Source organism: Macaca mulatta, chromosome 13 (genome assembly GCF_049350105.2).
Source record: "Macaca mulatta isolate MMU2019108-1 chromosome 13, T2T-MMU8v2.0, whole genome shotgun sequence".
NCBI lineage: Eukaryota > Metazoa > Chordata > Mammalia > Primates > Cercopithecidae > Macaca > Macaca mulatta.
In genome coordinates, this window is record NC_133418.1 from 98325013 (window position 1) to 98330998 (window position 5986).

At 49.3% G+C, this 5986-nt stretch overlaps 1 pseudogene; it reads left to right on the forward strand.

The window, feature by feature from the left end:
* Positions 1-4516: 4516 nt before the first annotated feature.
* LOC144333851 (large ribosomal subunit protein eL37-like) lies at positions 4517-5045 on the forward strand (annotated as a pseudogene).
* Positions 5046-5986: the final 941 nt, after the last annotated feature.

Here is a 5986-nt window from a genome sequence, read left to right on the forward strand (position 1 = left end):
AATAAACAAACAAACAAACAGATGACAGATCCAGGACTGAAACCCAGATCACTCTGACTCCAAAGTGTATGCTTTGCCATCTGTGCCATACTCCCTCACCAGAAAAGGGTGGGGGCCAGAGCTATCAATGACAAGGAGTAAAACAGAAGGTGCTGGCAACACTGAGCCTGGCACACAGTGAGAGCTTAGGAAAATACCAGTCACATGCATGAATGAGTAGCTCAGAGAGGAAGGCCGTTGGGAGGGCCAGGACCCAGCACCTGGGTTCACCCAGGAGGAACCGATGCTTGACTTGGAATAGGAAGTATGTAGAGATGTGGATGATGCCAAGTGACTTGAGCTTGCAAAGGGACTGGAAGGGAAGACTGCCAGTGAATGTGCTAGTGACCCATGCAAGGTGGAGATAAGGGAGAGGAAGAGCTGTCCATGGCCCAACCTGACATCCAGCCCAAGCGGGGTCTCATAAGGGTCCCCATATCTGTGCAAAAGTTAAAGGATGCCTTTGAGGCTTTGAGTCTGGTGCCTGGAGAAGATCCATGTTTCCAGGGCACCCAGTGATTTGAAGGGACAGGGACCATCCAACCACATAGACAAGGTTGGTCACGGTGTTGGGTCACCATGGGGAGGCCTGGGGGTACTCAGGCCCTGAACTTCACAGATCTCAGATGATCCAGAGATGATGCCCTCCGGTGATCCATGGAAACTACAGCATGTCAGGGAGATGGAGATCGGCTGGGAGGCAGTGCTCAGGCAGAAGGGCACGGTGCCGGTGCCTTCGGGAGATGGAAAAAGTGATGTCGTTAAGGAACAATGTGGGCCAAAGGAATGAGCTGTAACTTGCTGGATCCAAAAGAACAATTGGGAAAGCGGCTGTCAGAGGCCCATGGGTGTCTGATGATGGCCTGACACTGCCCTGGGGGAGGGATCGAGACCCAGCCCAGGGGCTGGAAGGGAATCACCCCATAGGTTGCGTGGTCCCTTTCTGTCCCCTAACACCATGCCAAGCAAACCTGGTCTATTAATAAATATTTGATGAATTGAGTTAAGGCAGGACTCCTGGCCAAAGAACTCTGCCCTGCTTTCCCAGAGGAGACCTAAGGAGGCAGCACAAGGCCGAGGAAGGAGCCCAAGCTCTGGAGTCAGCATCTCTGGGTGGGGTCTGTCCCAACCCCTTTTTCTTAAAGTGGGGTTCCTGGCCCCAACTGCCTCAGGAGGATGGCAAGATTAAGGGAGATAAGGGAAGCTGCAGTCCTTACAGTACGACTGGCGTGCCGCGGCCCCCTGTTCCTTCTTTCCTTGATAAGGGTTGGAAACCAACCCATGCCAGAGCCCAAGAAGGAAGCTAGCCTGAGGCTTAGGTGATCTGCCTGGGTGAAAGGGACTGCCGAGGGAGAATCCTGACACCCATGGCCCCCGCTGCTGGACTCTGGACCAGCATGCTGGGAGGAAGGAATTGACAAACAGAAGCAGGTTCCAGGCCTGTCAACTAGATTAACGAGGGGCCTCGCTAGCATCTAGCCTGGGGTTGGGGGGTGGGCTGTGGAAGGACTGAGTTGATGAGAGGCCCGCAAGAGCCTAGGCAGGACTCAGAAGTCTAGAATCTTGAAATGAGCACCAAAGGGAACTTGCATGTGGTGCAGGAGGTCATCCGGGCTAAATTCCCATTTAACAGGTGACAGAACAGAGGCCCAGAGCGGGGAAGGGCCGAGGGCTAACATGATGATGGCATCAACACTCGATTGAGCTCAAAATCCATTGCTGAGTTTCCTAATAAGAAAAATTGAGGCCTAGCAAAGGGATGATGGCATTCCAGGCAAAGGCCAGGGCAGCCGATACTGGTGTTGACCTTGGGAATCTGGAGGAACTGGGACCTGTTTTTTTGTTGTAGTCAAAATTTCTGGGAACCCAATTAGCCCTGGGTGAGGGTACCAGCTCTCCTTGTGCTACCCTGGGCAGTTCAGCCTTCTGCAAAGGGGAATTCTCTCTTGGGATTTTTGGGCCAAGAAGCTACTGAGTCTGATGGGTGGGGACCCCAGGAGGCGGTTGGTCTCCAGTGGCTTGGGGACCACAGATGGCCACACCAAGGCCTCTGTCCACCTACCAATGCTGACCTTAGAAATACATTATCATGTTTGCCCTGAAACTCAGCAGTTGTAAGAGCATAGCCAGTGCAAATGTGGCCCCACAGCCACCCCCATTTTTCCAAGGAGGAAAGGTCACTCCAAGTTTCATCCAGACAGTAGATGGGGAAGGTGGGATTCCTGGCAAGTTCTCCACAACACACTGCTGTCTGTGTATCTTCCCCCTCTCTCTGCTTATACCTCAGAGTCTCCCTCAGAGCTTATTGTCCTCTCTCAGCTGCCAGGCCAAGTCCCCCAACTTCAGCTGTGAATTCTGCTTCTCATCTTCTGTGTCTGAGCCCTTTTGCTCTTGGGTTGGACAAACCGCTCTTGGGAAGAGGGATAGAAAGGGAAGCCCCAGGCCTCTGTACGGAGGAAAACTGAGGCACGGAGCTGACCTGAGTAGAGACCAGGTTCCAGGCATCCCTGTCCTCAGGTCCAATAAAAGAGGCCTAGAGCTTCAGGGACAGGCCGAGGCTGAAAAACGCAGATTTGTTTTCTTAAGCTCCCAGCTGGGGCTGAGAACACCAAATCCTCTTTGAATAAAACAGAAAAGGGATTTAAAAAAAATCAAGACATTAACCTTCTGAAACTGGATCCCCCTGCCCCCATATAGAGATTAACTTCTTTCCTAAGCATTTTTTTTTATTTCTATAAACATCTTAATGCATGTCGACATCATGGCCATCCTGGATTACGGATGGAAGGAGAGACAGATGACCTCATCTCAGCCACGTATGTGTGTGCACGCACACACACACACACACACACACACACATGGCGTGCACATGTGCATGCACACAGGGACCTGTGCACACACCTGGAGCAGTAGGAAGAACAGCGGAAAAGAAGCTAAAGAGCTGGCTTTATTTCCAGTTCTGCCACTGAACCCTGGACCTCAGTTTCCTCATCTGTAAAAAGGGTAGTTGGACCTGCCGATTTCTAAGATTCCTTCTCAGCTCACTCTCTGGATGTGCTCTGGCTGTGTGGGCCAGTTCCTCTTGCTTACTTCCTTCTTCTCCACCCCTCCTGCTCCTCCAGCTTCTCAAGGATGCTGCCTGTTTCTCCCAGAAGCTCCCTGACAGCCTTCAGGCCTGGGACACCCAACTCTTTGGGGGAGTGGGAGGAAGCACATACTCCAGCTTTAAGTGGGCCAGGGCTTCTTTTCTGGTTATTTCAGCTCTGCTATAAAGGCAACGCCACATGTAAAGCGCCCAGCGTGCTGCTTGAGCACACTGTAGGTGCCTCCCAAAGTCCATACTTTTCCTTCTGCCTCCCTCTTTTTAGTTCACCTGGACCACAATCCCCACCTGAGGTGAGGTGAAGAAGCCACATTGGATTTTATAGTTTCAGATTCCTTCAGCCTTAAGTAACATGGCTCTCATCCAAACCCCCCAATTATTTCTATTGCTTTCAGGATGAAGACCTGGATCCTTGAAATTGCCTACAAGACTCTTGTGGATCTGGCTCCTGCCTACCTCTCCAGCCCAGCTTCAGGTCCTCTGTCCTGCCCTGCCCTAACCCTGGGCCTCTGGAGCCTTCTTTCAGTACCCAAACCCTCCATAATCCTTCCATCTTAGCCCCATCGTGGACCCTTCTTCCGCCAGACTGGCCCATCTTCCCATCTACTTACTTCTGCTCCTCTGATGGTCCCATCCCCAGGAAGTCCCCCATGACCCCAGAGAGGGTTACACCACATATATTTCCCCAACTCTCACTCTCTTCCCCAGTGATAAAACACCATTATAATGGAAAGATCAGTTGCATCTTAAGAACTGGGTATCTGCCTCCCTGACTAAATCTCAGGCTCTAGGAGGGTACGGGCAGATCACTATGCTTGCTTTCTTCAACACTGCTGCCCCAGCACTTGTTTAATGTCTAGTTCTTGGTACATATTTGTTGAGTAAATAAATGAATGTCATTTAAAATTGCTCTGTTTAAACATATCTGAAACTGGGCTCAGCATCTTCCATGAAGTCCAGATATAAAATCCCCTAAAATAGCTTCACTCTTTTCTAGGTAGATATCTGACCTTCCCCAAAAGTCTCTCTTTTCCCTCCTGACTTCTTAAATTCTTAAAACCTAAAGTTTCTCTTTAAACCCATCTCTGATTTGCCAGTATCATCACCCCTATCAGGCATCAGAGTTCTTGTGCACATTTCCAGTTTCTTCCATCTTCTTCTGATAAGCCCAATCATTTCCACACCTTGATTGTGTTTTGATTTTTGAGGCTGCAGCCAGCTGCAGTTATTCTCAACCCTTGATGGCATGGAAGAGAAGGGTAGTTGTGGGGTATCCCTGACTCAGCTACAACCAGGAGAGAGATGCTGATGTCCTCACTGGTCCTGGACCTCTGCCGGAGGTGGAGCTATTGCAGTGGTCTGGTCTGGCAGGAGCAGAGGTTATGGGAATCCCTATTTGACTCTCATTTTGGCCAATATACCTTAAAGTATACTCATAGCACAAGGGTTCCTCGAGATGTTCTGCAAAACAATGAATCCTGTGCCCACTCTCTGGTCTCAGCCACAGAAGCAAGATGATGAAGGGAACATCATTGTTTGGAAAGCGTTGCAATGAGACACACATGCTGTGCTGCCACTGTGGCTCTAAGGCCTACCACCTTCAGAAGTTGACCTGTGGCAAATGCGGCTAACCCACCAAGCGCAAGAGAAAGTATAACTGGAGTGCCAAGGCTAAAAGACGAAATACCACCAGGACTGGTCGAATGAGGCACCTAAAAATTGTATACCGCAGATTCAGGCATGGGTTCTGTGAAGAAACAACACCTCAACCCAAGAGGGCAGCTGTTGCAGCATCCAGTTCATCTTAAGAATTTCAACAATTAGTCATGCAATAAATATTCTGGTTTAACAATAAAAAATAAAGAAAAAAGAATCCTGTGCCCAAATACACTTGGAGAACTCAGTACCACCCAGTTAGTTCTTAATTGTAAGAAATGGAAGCCGACTTTCCTAATTTAAGCTTAAAAAGTATTTATTCTAAAGATCTTGGGTAGCTCACAGAATCTCTTGTAGGGTCAGAAAAATCAAGGTCAGAGGCAAAGTAGCCAGGAACAACACCCAAAGTCACATTGTGTAATGGACCCCAGGAAGACCCTACTGCTACATAGACACCTTAGCTTGTGCCACTAGCTCCATCTACCCTGGGTGCTGCCTCTAGGACCACCTATATCCCCCCCACCACAGCTGCTGCCACCTCCCTCACCACTACACAATAGGCTCTGCATAGTCTCACTTTTCTGCATCATGAGTTTTGGATTCAAAGCCTGGGGAAAATACATGTGACTGGTGGAGGGAGGTCACGTGCCTTTCACCTAGCTGCAAGAGAGGCTGGGACGATGTGGATCGGCTTCATAGAGCTTCCGTTCTGGGTGCAGCTTCTTGCTCAAAACATGAGGCAAATCCTCAAACATGGGAAGGGAGAGCAGATGCTGGGAGGCCTGAAAGAATGACAAATGTTCTCTATACTGTGGCCCCTGAACACCTCCCTGGAGTTCTATGCAACACTCTAGGACAAAGTTTCTCAGTTTCAGCACTATTGACATTTGGGCCTGGATACTTCTTTATTATGGGATGTCCTGTGCATTATAGGATGTTTAGCAACATCCAGGCCTTCACCCATTAGATTCCAGTAGTACCTTCCCAGTTGTGACAACTAAAAATGTCTAAATACATTGACAAGTGTCCCCTGGGGGACAAATTCACCCCTACTTGAGAACCACTGTCTAGAAGATCTGAAGGAAATTTGTAATACATTTGGGAATGAGGACTGGTTTGGCCTGATTTCCCAAGTTTATTTGACCATGGAAAAACTTTTTTCTCTAACACAGGAAATGCTGGGCTGGT